A 17,686-nucleotide genomic window follows, 5' to 3' on the forward strand; every position below is an offset into this window, starting at 1 on the left:
TGACTTTGACCTGCCAATGTATACAGTGAGGTCAAAAAAGAAAATACCTCATAAAAAAACGAGAATATATTCTTTTGGATAAGAGTGAGCTAACTCAGGAGACTCAAGGCAGAAGAAATTCTTGGATAGCCAATATTTTTATTTTTTTAGGGAACAGATAATACATATATTTCAGAAGATTGACAACAAATTTCCCCGGGGGTGGGGGGTGGAGGGGAAAAAAATGGTGTTATATCCATCAGTTTTTAGGAACAGTGGGAAGCATGGTGGACACAGTTCAAATTTCAGACCCAAGCTGTGCCTACCTGTGCAGGCTTGGACCAATTTTCTCTCTGAGCCTTACTTACACATACACCAGGCTTTACTAATGGAGCTGATTTCCAACCCGTCCCCCAATTTTCTCCACCTAACCACTTTTCTTCAGGTTCAAGAACAGGAAACCCTGAGAAAAGCAAGACAACCCTCCAGGTGTTTTCAGGCTTTAACTGGGCTTACCTTTCCTAGCTCTGCAATACCAGGGCCCAGAGAAAGGAATTCCTCGTGCTTTATCATCTTCAGCAAAGAAAGGCTAGGGATCCCCAGGAGTAGTGCCTGTGGTCCAACAGAAAGTCCCAGAGCACCTTGTCACTCAAGGAAACAAGTAGCCCATTTAAATACCAGAGTCTTTTCTAGAAAATGAAACAAACACAATGCTCAAGAATAGGAGATTGGTTGAACTGTGGGATATCATATCCAAAGGCACACGCACACAATGGAATTATATATACTGAAGAATATTAAATGGCGTGTGGAGATGTTCATGATAAATTAAAAAATATTGCTGTAAAACAATATAAAACAATATATATATATATATGCGTGTGTGTGTGTGTATATATATATATATATATATATATATATATATATATATGGATTCATCTTTTACTTTTATTTTTTAAAATATATTTTATTGATTTTAGAGAGGAAGGGAGAGGGAGGGAGAGATAGAAATGTCAATGATGTCCTACACTGGGGATTGAGCCTGCAACCCAGACATGTGCCCTGACCAAGAATTGAACCATAACCTCCTGATTCATAGGTTGATGCTCAACTACTGAACCATGCTGGCTGGGCTGAATTCCAGTCTTTTAAAAATAATGTAATTACAGGGACAAAACAGAAAAAAATAAAAATTGTTAATAAGTTTTGAGTGGTAAGATTATGGGTATTTTAAATTCTTTCCTAAACCTAATACAATAAATGTAATAGTTGTTAATAAAAAGTTCTAATAAATAGGATATAGCATTTGAAAACTCCACAAGACAGAAATTGTGACTATTTTGTCTACCATCACAGAAAAAAAAGGCATTTAAAGAAATTAGTGTTTTTCCTAAGCAGAATTTGTAAAAGGGGAAAGTGTCTCTTTTGATTTTCTGCAAGTTTCCGCCTTTTTCAGCCTTGTCCCACACGCCAGTTATTTTTTTCTCCAGAATTAAGAATGGAAAAAAGAAAATCAACCTGGCTCCTTTTCTGCCCCTGGATGCTCACTGTTGAGATTTAGAGCAGGGAAATTTCCCATAATGCAGACTTCTTAATACCGGAGGCTCTTGGATCTGCCACTGGTGTATACCCTCCCGGCCAGTCACTTCCTGACAGACGCCTCTGTGGGTAGTGGTGAGGTAACTGGGAAATTCCTGTCTTATAACCTCTCCAGATATCCTGCAAATGGGAGGAAAGCCCAAGGCCCAGAGTTTCTTGAGTTTTTAAAATAAGAGTACTTGTAGTTAAAACACTCTACATTTATCATTACTGTAATCGTTAAGAATCAATACCATTTACTGAATGCTTTCCAAAAGCCAGATATCTCATTTAATTTTCACACTGGTCACTTAGGTATTATCCCTATTTCACAGAGAAAGACCGGCTGAGATCAAGCAATGTACCTTCAGAGATTGCAAAATTATTTCAAAATTGCCTCCATTATTCTCCTCTGTCAGATGAGGATTCTCGTTTTAACATGTAAAAACAAAGGACACGTGGTTTTCAAATCCCTGGTGGGGGTCTCTATGGCAGATCTAGTTTTTTGGTTTCAATAGAGCACTAAGTTAAGTATACAATTTTACCTGTATGTTCCCAAAAATTCTAGTTTAGCACTTCTTAGTTGGGATTCAGGAATCTGTATTTTAACAACTCCACCAGGTGATTCTCATCATGAGAGAAGTTTGGGAAACACTGCACTAGATTATGAGCAGCAGATTTTAATCTGACACTGAAGATAGGGTGTGGTAGGAGACTAGATACCCCTGCAAACAACCAGGTCAAGATGTGTCTTTACAACTCTTAAGACAAGGAGACAGTCCTGTACATGGGATATAGGGCCAATGAATTCTGGAGTTTACTGAGGGAGGGAGGGAGGGAGGAAGGGAGAAAAGGAGCCCACAGCTCTGCAGGGTGGGGATGGGGGGTAAGGGAGAGAACGAGGCAGAATAGCTTAGGTGAGTGGATGGTGTTCTGATGCTTGGTGGACCAGCTCAATCATACCTACAAAGGAATCCTGTGTAAATTTTGGCCAGGTATGAATGTATTTTATTGAATAAGACAAATTTGCTATCTAATTCTTAAAGTACAATACTTGTTAATATTGATCTTCTGATATACACACATAATAGAAAGACAAAAAGACATCATGGCTATAATAAATTATGGTGTTTTCATTTCTTGTTTGAATGAAACTGAAACTTTTTCAAGAGTTGTTTTAAGTAAAATAGGGACTTGTGACACTGAGCTATTTTCATAGTATCTACACTGCTTGCTATATCAAAATCAAATTCCTCAGGATTGATCTTTTTTTTATTAAAAAAATAGGTATTTCTTTATTGATTTTAGAGAGGAAGGGAGGAGGAGAGAGAGATAGAAACATCACTGATGAGAGAGAATCACCGACCAGCTGCCTCTTGCACACCCCCCACTGGGGATTGAACCCGCAGCCTAGGCATGTGCCCTTGGCGGGAATCGAACCCGGGACCCTCCCACCTCCCCCCGGGACCCTCCCACCCCCCCCCCCAGTCCACAGGCTGACGCTCAATCCACTGAGCCAAGCCGGCCAGGGCAGCATTGGTCTAAATGAAAATAAATTTTTAAATCTATAATTTTTTTTTAAAACTTTTAAAAATATATTTTATTGATTTTTTTATAGAGAGGAAGAGAGAGGGATAAAGAGTTAGAAACATCGATGAAAGAGAATCATCGACCAGCTGCCTCTTGCACACCCTCTACTGGGGATGTGCCCACAACCAAGGTACATGCCCTTGACCGGAATTGAACCCAGGACCTTTCAGTCCACAGGCCGACGCTCTATCCACTGAGCCAAACCGGTCTCGGCAAAATCTATAATCTTGATTTTTAAAAATTTACTGTCTTATTTATTTATTTATTTATTTATTTATTTATTTATTATTTTGGGGGGGGAGCTGCAGAAAAGGAAACATTTTCCTAGAATTATGAGTTAGCAATCTTGCAAGGGTCCTTGTCCAAGTTCTGCCCCAACCAGTTAAATCATCCTGAACAAATCTCTTAAACTTCAGAGTCCTCACCTGTACAACGAGATTCTAAAAGGCAGGCGATGTTTGACATTGTTGATGTTCTGTGTGACAAGCTAGCATTCCATGGGTATCCATAACAACAGTGAAACTAAATCTAATGCGCAGATGCCCTGAAGTGCAGAGGTAAGTATCCCTACATGTCAAATGCTTCAAGACACTTGTGAGTGAATGGCCGCCTAACTCAGAATGCCCACCACCAGAATATGGATGTTCCCTTCACTTAGACCCCATCCATCCTGGAGAAAAGGAAGAGCAAGTGAGGTAAAACTACACGATTTGTAAGTTGTATTCCTGGGAGTCAGGACTGGAAGGTGCCTCCTCCACTTGCAAGTTAAGCTCTGCTCTCTGAGATCCGGGTTGGAATTGTCATGCTCTAACAAGGGAATGTGAGATCTGGAACTAACTAGGTCTCAATGAATTCAACACATAGCTTGTCTTGGAGTTAAAAAAGAAAATGCGGAAAGATTATTTTTTCGAATTTTTATTTAATTATTCTGAGGACCTACGTGGTAGTCAGCAAGCTCCTGGACTTGTGAGGAGGGTGCATTCGTAGGAAATCCTGCAAAGAGGACACTCACCACCAGGCAGGGCAGCGTCTAGAAATCGAGAAGGGGGTTTCCCCTGCGGCCAGGCACCCACACTGTTCCTTATCTTCCTCGCCTACTCAGAAGTTCTGACATTTATGCTTCAAAGCCTGGTGTGGTAGTTCCAGCCTCTTAAAAGCTTCGGGTATTTTTTATAGGTTTCTCTTGCTCAGTAATTGTGGCCTCCAAATGTATAATTCTCCTGGTCCCATTTCATCTGTTGCAGGAGCGTCCGTGCCTTCTATGGATCGCTGTTCTCTCCCAAACAAAACAGGGTCAGGGAACAGGGGAATCCCTATAGAAGCACTAAGAGAAAGCGCGGATCGGCTGCTGCCCATACATCCAGCCCTTTTAAAGGCTTTTGTGTTCATCACGATTTAAGACTCAAAACCATGAGGAAAGCAGGAGCTAACAACCTGAATACCCACTTTCATTCCGGGTAGAAGTCTCCCACCTTAAAAAAAAAAAAAAAAAAAAAAAAAAAAAAAAAAAAAAAGGCATTCCCTCACCACCTCCAAGATTCCGCTGACACTTCCATACAAGGGCAGGTACTTGCTTTCTCTACGTGGAGAACCTCTTTCTAGCTGCACCTCCGAGGGTTAAGCCCGCCCCAGGCCTTTGGCTTTTCTATCGCGGGGTCAGGCTTCCCTTCTCTATTTCTCCACACCCAAGCCCGCCCACCGGCGTCGAACTCAGCTCTCTATTGGCTCAGAGGCGTGCTCGTCTCCTCAGGGAGCCAATCCGAACCTCGCTGTCTACCCGAGGGATTTGGGAAACGGAAAGAGACCTCGGCGTGTTCCTGGAGAGTAAGGCGGGGCCGTACATGAGTGACGTTTCCACCGCCCAATGGGCAGGGCGCTAGGACCTGCCCCCTCAGCCTCCTGGGCTAGAAAAGAGCGTTGATGCCGGCCGCCGGGATGAGTCCTAGGCGGCGCTGCCTGCCCGGGGGCTCTGAGGAGCGGGTGCTGCTGGTGGCCTCTTTGCAGGTGAGTGGGTTTTGCCTTAGAATGTTGCTGTGGAGGACGTCCCCATTTTTTAAACGTTTTGTCTTGGGAGTGCGGGAGGCCAGTTCCTTTGACTCTCCCGCTTGGTTCTGCCTTTGAATCTGGCGCTCGCGGGTCTGCGCCCCGCGGGCCAACCCTCACGCCGCCCCGGGTCCCCTCTCCGCCGTCCCTTCCTCTGAATGAGCCTGCCCGGAGGCAGCGGTCTGTCAGCCGGCGGGGGGGACTCGCCTCGGCAGGAATGAGCCGGGATGGAAGGGAGGGAGGATCGATCGCCTACCTCTCCGGGGCGCCGGGCAGAGCCCCTTCCATGGGAGGGCTCCAGGGAGGAGGCTCGGTGCCCTCAGGGCCATGCCACTCTATTTAGGGCCAAGGCAGGTAGACCTGCCCCTGGAAGTGGAAGAAGACAGAAAGCAACCTGAATGCCGTGAAATGAAGGAGGAGGAGGTGAACGTCTGGAATTGGTTTCACGGGGCGCTCCAATCTGCAGCCAAATCACAGGTTCTTAGAGCCACTCAAAAAAATAAAAAATAAAAATAAAAAGTGTATTCCCCCTCCTTTCAAAGGCGAGGGGGGCTGCATGTCTAGAGAAGAGCAATAGAAATGCATGACGGAAGGGAAGTTCACGGTTAAGTTCTGAAGGGTCATTAGTTGTTAGAGAACTTCACTCCCATTCACCAACCATCTATCTCTCTTCCAAACCGTGGAGCATGTGCGTGGGACCAGAAAGTTGACTGACTGAATGCAGGATTGGGGTGGGGGGTGGGGGGGGGGAAGGAATCAAATAGTATCTTTCAGCAGAAGCTACTAAGATTTTCCATAGTGAAAGCAGAACGCGTGTCAATTTGCCTTTTATTTTAAAACTGACTCCCCTGAGTCCAGGGACCAGGTTTTATCCATCTCTGTTTCCTTCAGTCCGTGTGGACTTCAGAGAAGAAGCATCATTCAAAACAAATGGTGCGGGGGAAGGAGCTCAGAGTTGCAAGTCGAGACACCTGGGTTTTAGTCTTGAAGCTGTTGCTATTTGTGTGTTGGCAAACAAATCCTTTCGACTCTCTGACTCTGAATTTTTGCATCTTTTAAAGAGCAGATGTTGCCTTGGACTATTTCTGAGGTCCACGCTTGTGCTAAAGGTCTGTTTTAAAGTGAAAATGATTAGACGTTTTTCCACCACAAGTCTATAAACAAAATCTCATTGCAGTCAGTTCCGTACCAATCTGTTAGCAAAATGAAGTTTCCAGCTGTGAGGGTAGTGTTTGTTCTTTTGTGTCTACATTTAAATCATAGGAGAGGCTTTGGACATTTTGCAGACTGGCCATTTTATAGAGGTAAAACGTGGTAGAAAAATGTGGTTTTTTCAATTCCATCATCCAGAGGCAACTCACTGTTAATGTTTGGTTAGATCTTTTGGTGTCTCTTCCTCTTTTGCTTCCTACAGTTGGTTGAAATGAAGTGGCACCTTTCATTTTATGTAATGACTGATACATCTAAATCCAGCCCTGCTTTCATCTTTGCGTGCCTGGTGCTCACAGATGTTTGAATTGATAGGTCTCTTGAATATTCTTGGAATGAAATCCGGTGTGAGGGAATGTTTATATGGGGAAATAGGACTTAACAACAACAACAACAAAAAATCTTTCACTGAAACTTGGCCACAAATATGGAAAAAACATCTTTTATAAAATGTAAATTAAATGTTAGCCACCTCATTAAAGCATTTGGACTGTAGTATTTGGTATACTTCTAGGACTGTATCTTACCCTCAACTTTACCACCCCCTCCAACATACACGCGCACACACACGCAATTTGACTTCATTCCTCCTAATTTAACTTTTTCTCTTTACCCAGCCTCATTTTATTTCCAGCTTTTGCTTCTGTTCATGCCATCATCAGCAAGGTAGGATCACCTTCAAGGGCCTGAGGTCTGTGCCAGTCTTCCTTTGTTAGCTGAAGTCCGCTCCATTCAACCCAGAATTCCTGTCACTTTTTGGTAGAGTGCTTCATCATTTCATTTAGTCTTCCTAACAGCCCCCTGAGGACAGTAATTTCATTATCCTCCTCTTTTTGGATTAAAAAAAAAAAAAAAAAAAAAAAAACCTGAACAGCATGAAGTTCAGAAAGTTGAAATCACTTGGTCTAAGTCACACTGTCAGTAAGTAGCAAAGCTGGGGCTGATATCCAGGTTTCTTGACAAACTTTTGGGTTTTGGGGGAATAATTTATGTTGACAAAAGCTACAACTCTGGGGAAATAAGTAACCAGAGATAAGAAGGAGGTGTCATGAGTGCTGTATATATTGGTGATGCCATGTGGGCTGAAACTAGCAGCAGGAAGACCAGCATACGTCTTATCACAAAAATATACCTCTTAGCTGTGAATAGGGGTTCACCTGAGATGGTTTGCTTCCCTCATAACAAGTGATGAGTCACAGCTGTTTGTTAGTAGATGTAAAGTTGGAGAATGACAGGGTGATAATAGTGCCTAGAGAAATAGTGTAAGTGATAGCATTTGCTCCTGGTAAAGAGATGCTCTTATAATGCAACTACCAATAGAAAAGTTACTATAAAGCTTTAGGAAAAGTAATAGATGGTGGAACACTAGGTGCTTTTAGGTACAGTCATGTTTGGACTTTTAATATTGCGCTTGATTTGGGGGAAGGCATATTTTGTTAAAACTCCAAGGAACCGAGCCCCAGCTTTCATTTCCCTTAAGAACTATTCCTTTTTCCTTTATCAGAAATATGGTTAATCTTTCTACTTTTTCTATATCCTCAAATATATAGCCAGCCTATCTTCTGTAAGTTGGGTCCTAATGCAATGGGGGTTGAGTTTCACATTGAAGATTTGGACCAGGGAAAACATCTGAGTGGTCTGTGGTGGCATTTGAATAGTTAATATTTAAGGATAAACTTTGGATCATAGCAACTCTTGCTCTGTATCCCTTATTTTCCATTACTTCAATATTATATCATTGATCATGTTTCTTACTCAATTTTTGGAAACAAAAAGCAGAAAGCAAACTTAAGTTTTCAGGCTGGTCTTTATCTTGTCATTTTATCTACCTGTTTTTGTTGTACTTGTATATTAGACATTACTACTTTTTGAACACATGGAAAAGGGAAGAAGCAATGTCCTAGGAGCATTACTTTGGAAGACAGGACAAGCCTCAGTTATGGTGGAGATGGGGGAGGTATGAGAAATTATCTGGTTTAATTATCAGGAGTAGGAGGCAGCAGTAGGGTTTTTATGCTGCATTTGTTGAAACTACCTAGAGATTCTGGAGATAGTGTAGAAGTAACATCAGTAAATGCAATGCGTTGCTTGTGTACCAGTCCCGTGTGTGTGTGTGTGTGTGTGTGTGTGTGTGTGTGTGTGTGTGTGTGAGAGAGAGAGAGAGAGAGAGAGAGAGAGAGAAACAGAGAGAGAGAGAGAGAAGATTCGTGCAATAGGCCTGCCTTCCCCTGGCTGCCAGCACCCATTTTGCTCTGGCCGCAGGGGAAAAGCCAAGCCTCGAGGCTGGGCTTCTCACTCTGGCCACAGTGAGGCTTGGCTTCTCTACTCTGGCCACAGCAGAGAAGCCAAGCCTCTTCAGTCGTCTTCATTCATCTTCAGACTTCGCTACACACCTGTATATGCAAATTAACCTGCCATCTTTGTTGGTGGGCGTCATTGGCTGGTAGGCGTCGTGGAGGTGTGGTCAATTTGCATAATTCTCTTTTATTAGTGTAGCTATATATGAGTGTGTGTGTGTGTGTGTGTGTGTGTGTGTGTATGTATGTGTGTATATATATATATGACCCTCTCATCCCTGCCTTGTCAAAGGATAATAATCTTGAAACATAATTTCAATTTTATGGGGGCATTTATGGAAAAACATTTCTTACTCTATAGCAAATTTAAATTATGAACATATGAGACTGTGTTCCAATAAAACCTTATGTATAAACACTGAAATTAGAAGGGTATTTGAAAATATAAGTCACTTGCAAAAGTGTGTTTCCTTTGAATCACCAATTTGTTTCTTTATTGCCAAGGCAATTGCATAGCACCTATTCTTGAGCAAACATACATTCACTTGAAGTGTGAGTCACTGTGGCAATTTATGAAGATGTCTAAAAGAAGTGAAGTATGTTAAAATGACAGATTATTTTTTGAAGTTGACTAACAAGGTGAATAATTTTTCCTTCTAGCGTTTTCTTTAACCCATCATTAAATAATTAAATTAAGCAAAAGTAAACTACTCAGACTGATTTAAATGTTCTCAGTATTGTATTCTGTGAAGAGTAAATACAATTATGAATGGGATTCCATTACTCAAGGTACTTGGTGTTCTGGCCAAGAATAAAATCAGGTGATATAATAATGTTGGGATTACTCTGTGACCAGATGCTTAAAGTTTCAAAACAGTGATGCAATTAGTAGATGAGAGAATGGTATCCTGCCCAGCCAGGTATTGACAAACTAAGGCCTTCTGGCCCACTACTGTTTTTGTACAGCCCACAAGCAATGAGTGGTTTTTACATTTCTTAACAGTTGAAATAAATCAAAGAATAACAATATTTCATGTGCATGAAAATTATATTAAATTCTAATTTCAGTGTTTATACATAAAGTTTTATTGGAACACAGTCTCATATATTCATCTGTGTATTGTCTATGGCTGCTTTCAGCTACAGTGACAGATTACAATACCATATAGCACAACAAGCCTAAAAAAATTACTTACTTTTCCTTTTACAGAAACTAACCTGTGGTGGCTTTCACACTCGTCTTCATCACATTTCAACAGCCATTTTCTTGGTGCAGGTCTTCATTGTATGTTACCAGAATTATTGCAAAGTCCTCAAAAGTATTCACATCTTTGGTTTTTCTTATTTCAATTTTTAAATGCTACCTGATTCTCTTAAAATACACATTAACATTATTTTTTTTTTAATTTTTAAAAATATTTTATTGATTTTCCACAGAGAGGAAGGGAGAGGGATAGAGAGCTAGAAACATCAATGAGAGAGAAATATCGACCAGCTGCCCCCTGCACACCCCCTTCGGGGATGTGGCCGCAGCCAATGTACATGCCCTTGACCGGAATTGAACCTGGGACCTTTCAGTCTGCAGACTGACACTCTATCCACTGAACCAAACCGGTTTGGCCACATTCACATTAAACCTTCAGTGATATCCCAGTATTTATAGAAAAATCTTTATTCTTTGGCACAAGTACCTGCAGGTACTATTCAGTCTTATCTTTCTAGGCCAGTCTCCTCCTACTTCCTCGTTGTACCCTATACTTAGGGTGATCATATAATTTTCCAAATGGGAAATAATTATGTTGGAGAAACAGGCCTAAAGCAAGATTGCTCTAGGCACACCAGGACATATAGTCACCCTAGCTATTTCCAGTAATTTTGAATGAGTCACCATTTTCTATTCCCTTGCCTCAACTCACTATCCCCTTAAGCTAGAATGCCTTTTCCTTTTTCTATAAATCTTAATCTTGAACATCATTCCCAAACCAGTTTAAAGAATGCCATGTCCATGAAGCCTTACTTAGAAATAATTTTTTTTCACCTCCCTTATGAATGGAGTGTTTCTCATGATGTTAATTACTTTCTGCTTTAGCAGTACATACACATGCACATATGCCACTCTTCCCTAACCAGTTCCTTGAAGACATATCCTTGTTGATTTCTATATTTCTCACAGGCTCAAATGGGGTTTGCAACACATGTTTGAAAAATGAATTAATTAACCAGATTAGGAAAACTGAGTATTTGTGATTTATAAATCATTTTAAATGTGATTAATTAGTGAGGAAAGTTGGGTTTCCAAGGACTGAGGACTGAGCCTCGGATGCCAGTGTGGCAGAGTTGCAGCATGCTTAAAAACATAAATGTGAGTTTGATTTGTGTCACTTTGGGCAAGGTAACCTCTCCTCAGAGTTTCTGCATCTGGAAAATGGGACTAATCATAGTACCTCTCCATAGAACAGTGGTTGAAGATTCAAATAGTCTAAGTACACGGTGAACACTCGTTGAATGTTAGCCGCTATGACACCATATGATATTTTCATCATCATACTACTATTCTGGTGGGTAGGAAAATACAGAGACCTAAGACCAGGGCATAGCAGTAGAAGAGCCTGGGAAGTACAGCACTGAAATCCTAAAGAGTGTTTTTCCTTGGTGGAAGTAGTCAGCTGCAGAGTGTGAGTTCCAAGAGAAGGTGGTCTCCACTTACCAAGAAATAACTAACCTGCAGGTTTTTTTGAGATACCATTTCAGGAGAGTGGGCAAGGCACGAGTTAGGTGTCTAGAAGAAAGGAAAAATAGCAAAGAAGAAGGGGTGGGAAGATGAGACACAGTCATATAAAAGTACATTTTTTTTTTTTTTTGAGCCATACCATACTTTTAAAAAGAAAGGAAGCCTGGCATATGAATTCACTGACCTGTATGATCCTTTTTTGTATAAACTAAATCATCAACTAAAGTTAGTTGCTTAATTCAAGTGCCAAGGGATAAATGAGGAACCCTAAGAACCAACTCCAAGGTGGTGAGCTTTACCAAAAAATAAAACTTGATTTTGAAAAAGAAGTTTTAAAATTTGAGGGTGGGGAGTATGTATTGGAGACTATATGTTCTTAGTATGATATCTATAAGTTGGGGTGACTGTTGCCTAACTTGACTTGGTGCATTAATTTTTTCCCCAAGAACAGAATTTTTCCCCCTCCTTTATAGTCTCACCTTGCTTGTATTCATTTCATAAAATGCTTCCTGGGCTTGGAAAGACAAGTCGTGACTGGATATGTTCCTGTGAAATCAAATGAGCCTAGATCCTCAAACCAAGACACTGTAGTCTTCAGTGATGAGGTAGAGAAAGCTCAGGGATCAGGGGGAGACCTAAAATTTGCCTGTTAGTACTGTATGTTTTTGAACAAGTTAATTGGAGTCTTTCTCTGTGTGGAGATTATGGCCATTCATGAACATACTAAACTGTAAAGACTACAAAAATATAATGGCTGGTTATTCTTGGCGCTAGCTTTGCCACTAAATACACTGGGATTCTTGAGTTAAAGCTTTCTAACATCTCAGGCCTGCCAACGGACTGTTTTTACTTTGGCAGTTACCACCAAAACTGTCAAGCCTCAGTCTCATTAGCACAACATACCATATTTTCTGGACCATAAGACACTCCGGACCATAAGACGCACCAGTTTTTAGAGAAGGGAAATGAAGAAAAAAAGATTCTGAAACAAATAGTGTCCTAAAATATTTTATGTGCATTAAAACCCAACATCACAGTCAATAAACACATGTAATCAACCCTGTAAAGTAAACAGCAGCATTTAGAACCATTTTAGAGCCGGGCAAGCACACAGAGACCACACAGAGCCGGGCAAGTAAAAAAACTTTTTTTTTAAAGTATATGTGTAGGCTATATTTGGACCATAAGACGCAGGGACTTTTTCCCCCCACTTCTGGGGGGGAAAAAGTGCGTCTTATGGTCCGAAAAATACGGTAATCATTTTTGTCTAACTTTGAGTCATTCAACACACCTACGTTTTGTACCTACTAGGTATCTGTCAAGTGGCACACTAGCTTCTAGAGTTATGGCAGTGAAACAGCTTGCATTCTATCAGGGCACATAGATGCTGAACAAGTAATAGATTGGAAGTGACCCATCATAACTCTACCCAGTGTTGTAAAGCAGGATGCTATGCAAGTATATACCAGGCAGGCCTGACCATTTCCCAATGGGTGAGAAGGAAGAGCAGAGAAGCCTGCCTAGAGCAGAGGCCCTCAAAACATGGTCCTCAACCCAATAGTATCGGTACCACCTGGGAGCAAATTTCAGACCTACTCTCAAGACCTACTCAGTTTCTGGAAGTGGGATGCCCAGCAATTTGTTTTAACCAGTTCTGCTGGTGATTCTGATGCACATTAAAGTTTGAAACCAATGGCTTACAGAAAATAACATTTACTCTAAGCTCTAAAACTGCATCGTGCAATACAGTAGTCACTGGTCATGTGTGGCTATAGAACCCTGGAAATGTGGCTAGTCCAAATTGAGATGTGCTTTAGTATAAAATACACACCAGATTTCAAATACTTGCTGTGAAAAAGAAGAATGTAAAACAGTTCATTAAGAATCTACACTAATAAAAGAGAAATAGGCAAATCACTTTGTGACGCCCACGAGCCAATTAGGAGTGATTATGCAAATTAACCCAACAAAGGTGGTGGTGGCCCTGCCCCCCAGTCCCTTCAGGCCTCTGGGCAGCACTCATGCTGGCACAGAGCAGCCAGTTGGGGTGGGACCAGGTGGGGTGAGACACCTGCTATGAGGGGGAGCACAGGAGGGGAGGGGGCAGAGAAAAACCGGTGCCAGCAGCCAAGGGAAGGCCTATTGTATGAATCTTTGTGCAACCAGCCTCTAGTCTGTGTGTGTGTGTATATATATATATATATATATATATATATATATATATATATATATTTATATTTAGCCAGCAACCAGAATGCTTGAAGGACCAGCAAACTGGCTGGATCAAGGGGTTGGGACCACTGGCCAACCTCCCAAAGCCCCTACCCTTAGCCAACCTCACCCCTGATTGGCCTCTCTCACCTGGATCAAGGGTAGGGTGCTGGCCAATCTCCTGCAGCCCCTCTCCCTGGCCAAACCCCACCCCCAATGGGCCCCTACCATCCTGATCGCCTGTGGCCCCTACCCTCAGTCAGCACTACTCCAGATCGCACTCCCCCCCATCCCTGTTGGGGGCAGGGCCCATTGACCAATTGTCCTGGGCCCTTCTCCCCAACTGGCCCAGCCCTGATCAGACCTGATCAGAGTGGGCCAGTTGGCCAACCTCCCACCGTCTCCTCCTGACAGGCCCGGCTCCAATCCACCCCATCCTTGCATGAATTTTTATGAGTGGCTCAGTGGGAGGATCATCTCATATACCAAAAAATTGTGGGTTCTATTCCCCCTCAGGATATATACCTAGGTTGCAGGTTTGACTCCTGGTCAAGGTGTGTGTGGGAGACAACTGATCATTGTTTCTCTCACATTGATGTTTCTCTGTCTCTCAAATTGATAAAAAACATATTCTCGGGTGAGGATTAAAATTTTTTTTATATAGCTCATATGATGGAATAATAATATTTTGAACCTATAGGGTTAAATAAAATGTGCTATTAAAATTAAATTTACCTATTTTTAACTTTTAATATGGCTTTAGAACATATACAGCTTGCATTATATTGAAATATTTTGACTGGGCACAGCTGATCTAAAGGATGACTAGACATTACTGAAAGCAGTGTGGGACTGCAGTGAAAGTGGAGGGGAGATAGTGCTGGTCTGGGAGAGGGTTCTGTGTGGTATGTGCAGAGGTCCTGAGGCAAGAAAAGCATGGCATGTTCAAGGAAATAAAAGAAAACCAAAGCCTTGCTGGTCACAGTAAGGACTTTGAACTTTAGCCTCAGATCAATAGGAAGTAATTGAGGGTTTTAAATGGGGCACTTAGTTTTCAGGAAGTTTGCAGGTAATAAATGAGGGCAAGAGAGCTACAGCTGAATATAGCAAGATTCTCATAATCACACTCCCTGCGCCCTCCACCCCCCCCCCTCCCAAAAAAAAAAAAAAAAAAAAGATAGGGTGGAGGTATTTGGTTGGGAAATACCATTGAGAGGGAGCAGGACCCTGCCCACCCATCAACTGCCCCTGTTTCTGCTCCAGGATATGAGGCACAAACACCCCCAACTACAGAGAGAAGCAGACAGCTGGGAGATAGTTTGCATTCAGTTCACTTTCAGCTTGGTTACAGCTCGGAGCTAGAGGAAGCATTCCAGGAAGAGTACAAAATTGAGTGGGAGTTTGATTACAGAGTTTGGGACTCTGCAGGCTGGTGGCAAAGGGTTTAGTGAAGGAAGGACAGGCACAGTTCATAGGAGATTAGAAGGTCTGTTCTTTGAAAGAGTGTGTCGGACGGTTACAGGGATTGGAGCCTGGAGGCTTGGGGTCTGACCATCTCCTATGGCATGATGGCCTCCTCACTCACTGGGCCAGGAGGACATTTCCCTTTAAGTCACAGGTCATACACTAGCAGACCCAATCTAGCATGCAGACATGTTTTGTTTAGCTCACATTTAAAAACTGTATTCCAATGAGTCGCCAGAATTTGTATCAGGTATCACATGAAAATGCGCATTTCCAGAGTTTCTGACAATTGGAAGATCTATAGGAACCCCAGTTCTTCAAGTCTCACAAGGAAGTGGGCTGGAGCTAAGTAGTAGCTACTTGCCCCCCCCCCCCCTTTTTTTTCTCTTTAATGTAAACTTTTAGGAGCTGAAATGATTCTTTTTCTTTTCTTTTTTTTTTTAAGACATTTATGCTAAAAATAAAATGGAATCCATAGGTTCTCTGTGGTCTGAGTCTAAGTCTTGCATTCTCTCCAGTCTTTGGTTTCAGCAGTCCCATCTTCTTTCAGTTCTTCAGAAAAGTTCTAAGAATGGTACCCTTAGTTCAGTGAGGTCAGGATATACAAAAGCTTCGTCCACTTACACAGAGTGACATCCATCAAAGAAGCATGTATTGTCCCTGCAGCTCACCACTGTTCCTACCACCCCTGTAGCCCAGCACCACTGCTTATTCACACGTCTGTCTGGCCACTGGGGCATGAGTTTGCAGGCCACGCCTTAAACTTTAATCAAACTGCTTAGTGTGTGTTGATGAACACTTGGTATACCAGCTCCACAAGGATTAAAATCTTAAAGATTACTAACTGTAAACCTCAACAGTGCCTCTGTGAACATTTAGCAGTTAATTAAATGGGAAAAGTCAGTTGATAGCATCAAGGAGGAGAAAGGGAAGTGACTTTTAGTTTACCTGAGATAGATACACTCACTACCTTGGGACCTTACTCTATATTCACTCCCTGTACATGAGTAAGGGAAAGGTATGTATTTGTATAGTCTTTGTGGCTGTAGGACTGTTTCTCTGCTCCAGTGTATATATTTTGATGGGAAAGGAAGGCAGAAAAAATGGTTTCTTCCTTAAACAGTAAGCAAATACAGCAGATTAAAATACTGCAAAACTTGGCGGTAGAGTTCATAACCAAAAGATGAAGTGCTTCTGCCTACAAAATTTGCCCATCTTATCCCTCTTCATCTTAAGGGAAAAGAGCTCGTTAGTGTAAGAAGGTTTTTCTTGCTTGACAAGACAATGTAAGGGCTGAGGCAGAGGAACAGTTGATAGCTTCTTTTCTCCTCGCCCACCAAAAAAAACCACAAGACAATATGTTATGAGAGGTGGATTTTGTTTTCACGGGCCTAATGCTTCTACTACTTGGTGGATTAGAGCTCTTAGAAGAAACAATACAAAAATACCTTCTTTTGTAAATTACATACACACCCATGTGAATTCATTATTTTGGTTTCCTAGTGCTTTAGAAGGCGTTTGTTCCAGCTTGAGCTTCATTAGCGTCATAATTATGCTGCGTCTGGACACCAGTAATCACCTAGCTAAATACTGCCCAGATGCCTTCATCCCATTCTCTGTTCTTCTGACACCCTGCTGCCCCTCTGGGCTGAGGGTAGAGGCATCGCTCTCCCTCTGGAAATTCTCAGTGAGGACCTTCAGCTGAGCGCTGAGCTCAGGATCTTCCAGTGACCTCATGCTTTTAAAAATTTTTTATTTTATTCTATTGATTTTCTACAGAGAGGAAGGGAGAGGTATAGACAGTTAGAAACATTGATGAGAGAGAATCATCGATCAGCTGCCTCTTACACACCCCCTACTGGGGATGTGCCCACAACCTAGGTACATGCCCTTGACCGGAATCGAACCTGGGACCTTTCAGTCTGCAGTCCGACGCTCTATCCACTGAGCCAAACCGGTTCCGGCTAGTGACCTCATGCTTTTAACTCCTTGCTCCACATGTGCTAAAGCTTCAGACCTGGTACTTGACAAGAAAGGGAAATCATAAACCTTACTGCTGGAACCTTTCAATTTGCAAATCACCTCAATCTGTTGCCTTCCTCAGGTCCTCAGTTTGCCTTCCACTGAAGCCTAAATTTTAAAGCCCTTTTCCACCTTCAGAATCTTTAGGAATTAGTAAAGAAAGGAAGAAACTAGCTCTAGATTCCAACTAACTTTGTCCCTGAGGGTTATATAACTGGCTGAATCACAGTTTTAGTGGGACAGAAAATCTGCAGCTAATGGAAGTTGCCAAGAGTGGCAGAAGACCAGGCCCCAATGTTCATGTAATCTTTGCTCCCCAGTGTGGAAAGTGCTGGGGTGGAGGTAGTGAGCACTGGGCATGTAATAAACCAGACATAATTTGTCAGTGAAGATGGGTCGCTGCAGGGTGAGTGAAGGCAGGCCGATGCAGCCGGGCAGCAGAGTCCTGGGAGACAGAGTGACCCGGCAGATCACTGGGTCAGCAGCTTAGCTTAGCAAGTTCAGCACACTTTTTGGTTGCCTACTCCACTTCACTAGATTCTTCTCCCCCTGAGATGTGGCC

At 42.2% G+C, this 17,686-nt stretch overlaps 1 protein-coding gene and 1 long non-coding RNA gene across 2 annotated transcripts in view; one reads left to right on the forward strand and one right to left on the reverse strand.

Moving 5' to 3' along the window:
• Positions 1 to 1,369: 1,369 nt before the first annotated feature.
• On the reverse strand, positions 1,370 to 2,070 carry LOC123652003. Its single transcript, XR_006741022.1, has 2 exons — positions 1,901 to 2,070; positions 1,370 to 1,687 (listed from the first exon to the last, which is right to left on the reverse strand). It is a non-coding gene; the product is annotated as an uncharacterized LOC123652003 (long non-coding RNA).
• Positions 2,071 to 4,996: 2,926 nt separating this feature from the next.
• The window catches only part of BPGM (bisphosphoglycerate mutase), a 29,842-nt gene continuing 17,152 nt past the window's right edge, over positions 4,997 to 17,686 (forward strand). Inside the window, exon 1 of the mRNA XM_036427444.2 lies at positions 4,997 to 5,151. The gene's annotated coding sequence lies outside the window, so the exon portion shown is untranslated. The remainder of the gene's footprint in view (positions 5,152 to 17,686) is intronic.

Source organism: Pipistrellus kuhlii, unplaced genomic scaffold (genome assembly GCF_014108245.1).
Source record: "Pipistrellus kuhlii isolate mPipKuh1 unplaced genomic scaffold, mPipKuh1.p scaffold_m20_p_10, whole genome shotgun sequence".
NCBI lineage: Eukaryota > Metazoa > Chordata > Mammalia > Chiroptera > Vespertilionidae > Pipistrellus > Pipistrellus kuhlii.